The sequence below is a fragment of the Phoenix dactylifera genome, chromosome 10 (assembly GCF_051530095.1).
Source record: "Phoenix dactylifera cultivar Ajwa chromosome 10, Ajwa_hap1_PhDact_Kaust_v1.1, whole genome shotgun sequence".
NCBI lineage: Eukaryota > Viridiplantae > Streptophyta > Magnoliopsida > Arecales > Arecaceae > Phoenix > Phoenix dactylifera.
Genome location: NC_143199.1, coordinates 19,345,866 through 19,355,332, shown reverse-complemented (window position 1 = coordinate 19,355,332; position 9,467 = coordinate 19,345,866). Strand labels below are relative to the sequence as shown.

Genomic DNA, 9,467 nt, shown 5'->3' with positions numbered 1-9,467 from the left:
TGAAGAAAATGCTAGGCTTTTCCCTAGCCTTAGCTAGAGAAGATTTAGCTACTCATATGAAATGGAAATATTTTATAAAAGGGATTAGCATAGAATAAATAAAATAACATAAACCCCTTTTTTTATCTTTCTTCTATTAGGAAAACAGAGTGCTCTGTTTCTCCCGTGGCCTCTCCTCCTTCGTCGCACGGCTAAGAGGAAAGATCGGAAGAGGGAGCTTCCTGGTTCCCTTGGCCTCTAGCTGTCCTCTTCTCCTCTCTCCCGTCGGCGGCCTAGATTGGAAGAGAAGATCCTCCGGATGGCTCTCCCGATGATGCCTTCTCCCTCCGTGGCCCGGCTGGATGGATCCGTCGTGGCTGCCTTCTCTCAGACCGCTCTGTGACCTCCCCTCTCCTCCACCGGATGATTCCCTTGCTCCTCTCTCTTGGGTTCCTTTTATAGACACCTTCACTGGATGGGGAAGCTGGAACGCTGCTGGGACGATTCGAATGGGTGGGGAGCGTTGAACATGGAAGCGACACAGGCAGATGGCTTGCGGACGGTTTGGTTTCGTTTCTTGGCGGATGGGATGCCATGATGCTTGGATGAGAAGCTTGGAACGCAGCTGAAACGCATGGAATACGTGGGGGCAATGCGGATGAGCTGGGAAGAAACACTCGGAGATGACGAACGTTTGGAAGCTGCTCACGGACGGTTCTCTGTTGCTTGTAATCCAAAAGAGCTTGGGGAGTTGTTTCACGGATGAAAGCCGGTTTGGCTTTTGGATTTCCCTCGCTGCCGTTGGGAGCCACGGACGGTTGAAAGATGCTGGGACGTTGCAGATGTTTGGGAAGCTCCAGATGTTGACGTTGGGAAGTTAAGAAGACTCGGCTTGGGACTCTTCTCCTCCGATGGCTGCTGGCCTCCTCCCTTTCCGTTGCACGCCCATGCTTGGATGAGCCTTTTAAGCTGCAGCATGCAGTAGCTCATCTTCATTTCTTGAGGAGATGCATAAAATCTATAACCTCTGGAACCAATGAAAACCACGAAACGTTGGAACCATTCCCAAACAATGGAGAACAGTCATCCAAGTAAGTTCAGCTTTGTCAATGTCAGAGATGAATACGGAAGGACGTTTTCTTCGGCCAACTGCGAGATATGATTCATGTTAGGTGCCTGCTTCCCTACGTGCATAAATTCTAGTGCACACCTTTAGTTCCTAAAAAGTAAAATCAGAGGGATAATAGCATCCAACGCTGATCGAAGTCTAGCTAACAGCTTGAAGAAAAAGATGGCTTCAGGCTGCCAGGCATTGGGCTCAAATCCAGAGTTCTTGGATTAATTTCACTCAAACACAAATAAAACATTAATTAATTAATTTTATTAATAAAAATTAACTATAATACTAATTAAGATAATATGAAAATTATACTTTTGTACTCTCATCACACCCCCCAACTAACTTATTGCTAGTCTCTAGCAATTTAGTGTGAAAATGATAAAATAAGGGTGCAAAAGTATTGTTTATTTTATTAATATATATATATCAATATGCATGAATTAAAATAAATACTCACTTTCGTAGAGCATTACGATTGCACTTAGCACGTGCAACAAGCCGTTAAACCCCTAGGTTACCCCTAGTGGACGAGTGTTGTCTCGTGAGGGTTTGCAGTGATGTTACCCACAAACATCGTTTTTAAGTTAGAAAATACTTTAAAACATAGCAACCCTTAAGGCAAATGTAAATGTGACATCTCAGAATACCTATACCTCCACCACAATTGAGTACCCTTTGAGTTCTAGGTGCACTACTCAAATTCACAAGTGTTAACTACCATTTGTTAGCTCCCGATCCACTAAATTTTCCGAATACCACATGTTATTTATCCAGAACGGTTCGCATATAAAAATGAAGCTATCAATCCCAACTAGACATTCCAGGTACACAGAGTTCTAAAACAATGAGTCAAACTAGTCATCCACATGTCACTTGGTTTAAGTTTAACTAACTTACTCATGTTTAATTTATTTTTATTTTTTATTTTTTATTTTTATATTTTTTTTTTTTCACATAGTGACTACAACGGTCCAACTCCATTAGGCTCTAGTAAGGTCCATGTAACGAGCTTTGGGTCAATGACTCTTGATCCAGTTGGCTCAAGGCATTAGGTGAAACACCCCTCGGACTTAATTACCCGAACCAGACTACGCCACGAGGCCAGACTAGTCACTTATTTCAGTCATTTTCACCTTTTTACGCGAACACTCGCTGCTTTGTAGGCAAGAGGCCCGGTTACTCAGTGAAGACAAACTGTATTATTTCTCTCTCTTTTTTTTCTTTTTTTTTATATATATATACATATGTAACGTGACTGTATTGTGACTATAGGTCAACCAAGGTCAGAACATAAGGCACCCAGGCGATCTAGCCAGGAATTTCAAACTCAATCTTTATGTGAGAACCAAATCATGAACTTTAGGATAAGGACACTCGTACTTTTCTTGCGAATAAGGTCAACAAACAAATAGGTAAAACAAGTGAACTCCTGAGGCCTTCCTATTGTCATTGAATACTTATGTGGGGATCTAGTAATAGGTCTCTGATAAGTCATAATGCGCTCCTTGCCTTAATAGCTGCACATGTTTATTTGCTTAGAAAATTAAAGTGGTAATTAAATGCAACAAAATATATTTTTGTTATTACTATTATTATATTTTTATTTATATATATATTTTAAATAGAGATTTTTTTATTTTTATTTTATTTATTTTTTTATTATTTTGAAATATATATTTTTTTTTTTGGTTAAGATATGATAATTGAAAGATATGATAATTAGTATGATATATAGAAAAATACAGTAATCTCTTCACCCCCCAACTAAATTTCAACATTGTCCCCAATGTTTCAACATGAATGCATGAAATATGATTGTATGAAAGATAATAAGGCTGAAGGTTAGAATTTACCTGATAGAATGACCGCACACTGTTGTTGCTCACCAATTATCATATCAATAGAAAATGAAAGAAAGAAAAATTATGTACAAACAGAGGATCTCTAGCAGATATAGAGATCAATCCTGATAAACAGGATCTCCCAGATTAGTCGATTCAACCTCTGGGATAAAGTTGTCTAAAAATAACTTCAAACGTTGGCCATTTACTTTAAAAATATTACCGGTGTTTGGATTCTCTATCTCAACGGTTCCATACGGATAAACAGTTTTAACTATAAACGGGCCGGTCCACCTAGATCTCAATTTTCCTGGAAATAAATGAAGTCTTGAATTATACAATAGAACTTTCTGGGAAGGCTCAAATATTTTCTTTATAATATTTCTATCATGAAAGACTTTCATTTTGTTCTTATAAATTCTAGCATTCTCATATGCTTCATTCCTTATTTCCTCTAGTTCATTAAGTTGAAGTTTGCGTAGTGAACTAGCTTTATCCATATCAAAATTAAATCTCTTAATAGCCCAGTATGCCTTATGCTCCAATTCCACAGGCAAGTGACAAGGTTTGCCAAAAATAAGACGGTACGGAGACATACCAATCGGACTTTTAAAAGCAGTACGATAAGCCCAAAGTGCATCAGTTAAACGCAAAGACCAGTCTTTGCGATTTGGGTTAACCGTTTTTTCCAGAATATTCTTAATTGATCGATTTGATACTTCAACTTGTCCACTTGTTTGTGGATGATAAGGGGTGGCAACTTTATGGGTGATCCCATATTTTCGCATTAAAGCCTCAAAAGGCTTATTACAGAAGTGTGAACCCCCATCACTGATGATGGCTCGAGGCGTTCCAAATCTGGAAAGAATGTTTTCCTTTAAAAATTTTAGAACAGTTTTGTGGTCATTATGTTTGCAAGGAATGGCCTCAATCCATTTGGAGACATAATCTACAGCTACTAAGATGTACAAATTTCCGAATGAAGGAGGAAATGGACCCATAAAATCTATTCCCCAACAGTCAAATATTTCGATAATTAAAATTGGGTTGAGGGGCATCATATTCCTACGAGTTATCCCACCTAACTTTTGACAACGCTCGCAAGCTTTGCAAAAGTTATGGGAATCTTTGAACAAGGTGGGCCAATAGAAACCGCACTGTAAAATTTTTGCAGCCGTTTTCTTAGCAGAGAAATGACCACCGCAAGCTTCAGAATGACAAAAGGAGATGACGCTAATAATTTCGTCATTAGGTACACATCTCCTAATAATTTGGTCTGGGCAGTATTTGAAAAGATAAGGATCATCCCAGAAGAAATTTTTTATTTCAGTTAGAAATTTTCTTTTGTCCTGTTTATTCCAATGACTTGGTAGTTCACCTGTGACTAGAAAATTTGTAATGTCTGCAAACCAGGGTGAAGATGTGATCTTAAACAGTTGCTCATCAGGGAAAGTGTCTTTTATGGGCGAATTGTCTAAGGAATCTGGAAGAGTTAGACGGGACAAGTGATCAGCTACTACATTTTCTACCCCCTTTTATCTCTTATTTCTAGAAAAAACTCTTGGAGTAGAAGGATCCACCTAAGCAAACGCGCCTTAGCATCCTTTTTTGAAAGAAGGTACTTAAGGGCAGCGTGGTCAGTGTAGATAATGATTTTGGATCCAATCAAGTAAGACCTAAATTTGTCTAGTGCAAATCCTACGGCAAGTAGTTCCTTTTCCATAGTGGTGTAATTCTTTTGTGCACTATTTAAAGTCTTACTTGCATAGTAGATGACATAAGGCTTTCTTTCTTTTCTTTGCCCTAGAACTACCCCAACTGCATATTCACTGGCATCACACATAATTTCAAAAGGAAGTGACCAGTCAGGTGGTTGCATGATGGGAGCAGAGGTCAGCAAGCTTTTGAGTTTATCAAAAGCTTTTTGACATTCTTCAGACCACACAAATTGGGTTTCCTTTTGAAGGAGATTACATAAGGGTTTAGATATTGAGCTAAAATCTTTAATGAATCTCCTATAAAATCCTGCATGACCCAAAAATGAGCGTATATCTTTGATAGTTTTTGGGTTGGGTAAGTTAGCAATTAAGTCAATTTTAGCCTTGTCTACTTCAATTCCTTCAGATGAAATAACATGCCCGAGAACAATTCCCCTAGTTACCATGAAATGACACTTTTCCCAGTTTAAGATTAGATTCTTCTCCTCACACCGAATTAAGACTAGTCTTAAATGGTCTATACAGTTTTCAAAAGAGGAGCCGAAAACAGAAAAATCATCCATGAAAACTTCCGAAAAGCGCTCAACCATGTCAGAAAAAATACTGAGCATGCATCTTTGGAAGGTTGCAGGAGCATTACATAATCCAAAAGGCATTCTCTTGTAAGCAAATGTGCCAAAAGGACATGTGAAAGTGGTCTTTTCCTGATCTTCAGGATCAATTGCAATTTGGTTGTAACCTGAATAGCCATCTAGGAAGCAATAATATTTATGACCTGCTAACCTTTCTAAAATTTGATCAATAAAAGGTAGAGGAAAATGATCTTTCCTAGTGACAGAATTAAGTTTCCTATAGTCAATGCATACACGCCAACTAGTGGGGACCCTAGTTGGAACTAATTCATTGTTGGCATTTTTGACTACAGTAACACCAGATTTTTTCGGGACCACTTGGGTTGGACTTACCCATTTAGTATCTGAAATTGGGTAGATCATACCCGCATCCAGAAGTTTCAGAACTTCTGCTCTAACCACATCCTTCATATTTGGGTTTAATCGACGTTGAGGTTGACGAGAAGGTTTGGCATCAGCTTCTAAGTGGATTCTATGAGTGCAAATTGAGGGACTAATTCCCTTGATATCAGCAATTGTCCACCCTATTGCTCCCTTATGTTCCTTGAGAATTTCTAATAATTTTAATTCCTGATTTTGTTCGAGTTGGGATGATATGATCACAGGAAAGGTCTCTTCTTGACCAAGGTATGCGTACTTGAGCTCAGATGGTAAAGGTTTTAGCTCAAGTTTGGGTGCTTGAACACTAGATGGTAGAGGACTATTGTTGCGTGTGGGCAATTCTTCAAAACGAGATTTCCACCTATCTGTATCCAACAAAGGAGCTGAATCTAATATAGCACTGATTTCTCTAAAGTTTTGGTTGATATCTGTATTTCCGAAATGAGTTAGGCATGTTTCTAAAGGATCAGAAGAAAGAGATGGGACAAGAACATCTTCTACAATGGAGTCGATCAGATTAACTCCATGAATTTCATCATTTTCATTGTCATTATCGGGTTGTTTACAAATGTTAAATATATTAAAATCTATAGTCATATTTCCGAATGACATTTTCATTATTCCATTTCGACAGTTGATTAAAGCATTGGAAGTAGTTAGAAATGGGCGGCCTAGAATGACAGGTATTGGAGTGGTACAATTCATGACAGGCTGGGTATCTAATACTATGAAGTCGACTGGAAAATAGAATTTATCAACTTGGACAAGTACATCCTCGACTATACCTCTTGGTATCTTTATAGATCGATCGGCAAGTTGGAGAGTAACCTTGGTGGGTTTTAGTTCACCAAGTCCTAATTGTTCATAAACTGAATAGGGCAGTAAGTTAACACTAGCACCTAAATCCAGAAGTGCTCGTTGTATCCTGAAGTTTCCTATGATGCAAGATATGGTAGGACAACCAGGATCTTTATATTTAGGTGGGGTGTTGTGTTTGAGAATAGCACTCACCTGTTCAGTTAGAAAAGCTTTCTTTTGTACGTAAAGCTTTCGCTTTATGGTACAAAGATCTTTTAAAAATTTGGCATAAGATGGGATCTGCTTAATGGCATCTAATAGAGGAATGTTAATCTTTACTTGTTTAAAGATTTCCAAAATTTCTTGATCAGGTATTCCCTTTTTAGCTGCAAGCAAGCGCTGAGGAAATGGAGCAACTATCTTATGATGCAGTATTGGATCATTTTGTTCATTATCATCTTCATCATTCTTTTCAATAGATTTTTTAAGTTTGTCATCTTTTGTTGGAATTTCTTTGTTAATTATTTTTCCACTCCGAAGGGTTGTGACAGACTTTACTTGCTCAAATTTAGGTTGGGATGAACTTGCTTCATGGACCTCATGTTGACCCTTTGGGTTAGATTGAGGTTGGGCTGGAAATGTCCCTCTTTCCCTAACATTAAGTTGAGCCTCAATTCTACCTACAGAATTTTTAAGTTCTTGGAGTGATTGCATTGTATTCTGATTTATTTGAGACTGGCCTTGCATGAAGGTTTGCAAAGTATCTTCAAGGGATTTCCTATGTGGTGGCACATAAGGAGTAGGAACAGAATTTCCTTGAGATTCATTGGCAGTGGGTCCATGTCTCCAGCTAAAGTTAGGATGGTTTCGCCAACTAGGATTATATGTTTCTGGAAATGGTCTTTTATAAGTATTGGTGAAATTTGCTTGATCATGCAACACTTCTTGAAAAGCAGGGATTGTAGGACAATCCTTGGTTACATGTGCATTACTCTCACAAATTCCACATATACTTTCAACAATAGTTTGTGCTTTTCCTATATTGGCTTTGCTTAATTCCATGGCTTCAACCTTCCTAGTCAGATTAGCAATTTTTACATTGACATCATTATCATCTTTAATAAGATATATTCCTCCTTTTGCATTAGATGCTATTTTTGATTTTTCATTTTTATCTGTTGTATCCCAAGCTTGTGCATTTTCTGCTAAAAGATCAAAATAATCCCAAGCTTCATTTGGTTCCTTACTCATGAATTCACCATTACACATCATTTCTACAAATTGTCTCATATTGGAGGACAAACCATCATAAAAGAAACTAATGACCCTCCAAATTTCATATCCATGATGTGGGCAAGCAAGGAGAAGGTCCTTAAATCTTTCCCAACACTGAAAAAATGTTTCTCCATCTTTTTGTGCAAAGTTCATGATATTTCTTCTAAGTGTGTTTGTTTTATGTGTTGGGAAGAATTTCTTTAAAAATTCTCTTGTCATTTCTTGCCAGGTAGCTATGGTCCTAGGCCTTAAGGAGTGTAACCATGACTTAGCTTTTTCCTTTAAAGAAAAAGGAAATAACTTAAGCTTAACTACCTCTTCACTGACATCATTGAAATGAAGTGTTGAACATACTTCATCAAATTCTTTCAGATGCAAATAGGGACTTTCAGAATCAAGTCCGTGAAACTTTGGAAGTAATTGGATTATTCCTGGTTTCATGTCAAAAGCTCCCGCAGCAGTAGGAATAACCATACAGGATGGGGTACTGGTCCTAGTGGGTTGTAGATAATCACGAAGCGTTCTAATAGGTAAGTCATCTTGAAATTCATTATCTCCCTGATTACTACCATTATCTTCCATTTGCTTATTTGAACTTTTATCCCTTGATTCAACTCGAAATAATCTTTTCGTTTTATCCCTTTGCCACAACCGCATATACTGACCAATTAACTAGTCGATTTTTTTTTTAATTATTATTATTATTAATTATTTATTTATTTATTTTGTATATATATATATTTAGAGTTTTGGATGAGTATGAATATTACCTAAAGCTATGAATATTGACACCCTGCTACTAAAATTATTCACAATCAAACAGTATCAAAGCATAGCACCCTTATTTCTAATGTTTTCCTAAAAATTTCTAGACAGCTCCTAACTGGTTTGAAGAGTACACTTAAGCCTCCAATCCGGTCTAATAACCTAGTCGACCAGGTAAGCTCCCAGGTAAGTGGAGGGGTCACGATGCGTATAGCAAAGGTCCCACTTAAAACCCACTTTCCTCGAACAGAAATTGTCTCCCTTCAATCACTTAGAGGGACAAAGCTTGCCTAGACATCGACCAGGGTCATAGAGCGAAATTGGTGCAACTTTCAGTGGTCTTCGTCCTATTGAGCTCGAATATCCTTAGGGGCCAACGTCTAGTTGATTTTAATTAGGCTTAGGATATTGATGCACTGGGATGATTTTTGGGCTAAGGACGAGTGATGAAATCCCGACCTTATCTTTTTAATGGGTTCAGCCCTTAGATTATTTTATGCAAATGCTTTATACTATATGCAACAATCAAGAAGATTTTTTAACATTTTATGTCATGACATTAAATTGCATTTGAATAGTTGATCAAACAAACTAGCTATTTTTTTTTTCTTTTTATTTTTTTATTTTTTTATTATTTTATTATTTTAATTAATAATTTTTTTAATTTTTTTTAAAAAACAAGAGTAAAATTCTAATGTAGGAAAAATAGGACTAGTATGAACAAAACAGAAAAATTAATTTAAATACTCACGGCCGGAGTTCGTTCACTCCGGGAATCCAAAAATTTGATCTTGATCTTCCTCGTTACTAGTCCTGCTTTGTGTCGTCCTTGAATCTGTAAAGATTTGAAATTTCAGCTGTGTTAAAAATAAAGAAAAATTGAAGAAACAGAAATTAAAAATTGAAATTTGCAGCCTTGTTCTCGTTCGCACGTTGCAAATCCCCGGCAACGGCGCCA

The 9,467-nt window shown here is 37.4% G+C and overlaps 1 non-coding gene across 1 annotated transcript; it reads left to right on the top strand.

The window, feature by feature from the left end:
• Positions 1–7,808: 7,808 nt before the first annotated feature.
• LOC120113199 (small nucleolar RNA R71) lies at positions 7,809–7,915 on the top strand. The gene has a single exon (XR_005515002.1). It is a non-coding gene; the product is annotated as a small nucleolar RNA R71 (small nucleolar RNA).
• Positions 7,916–9,467: the final 1,552 nt, after the last annotated feature.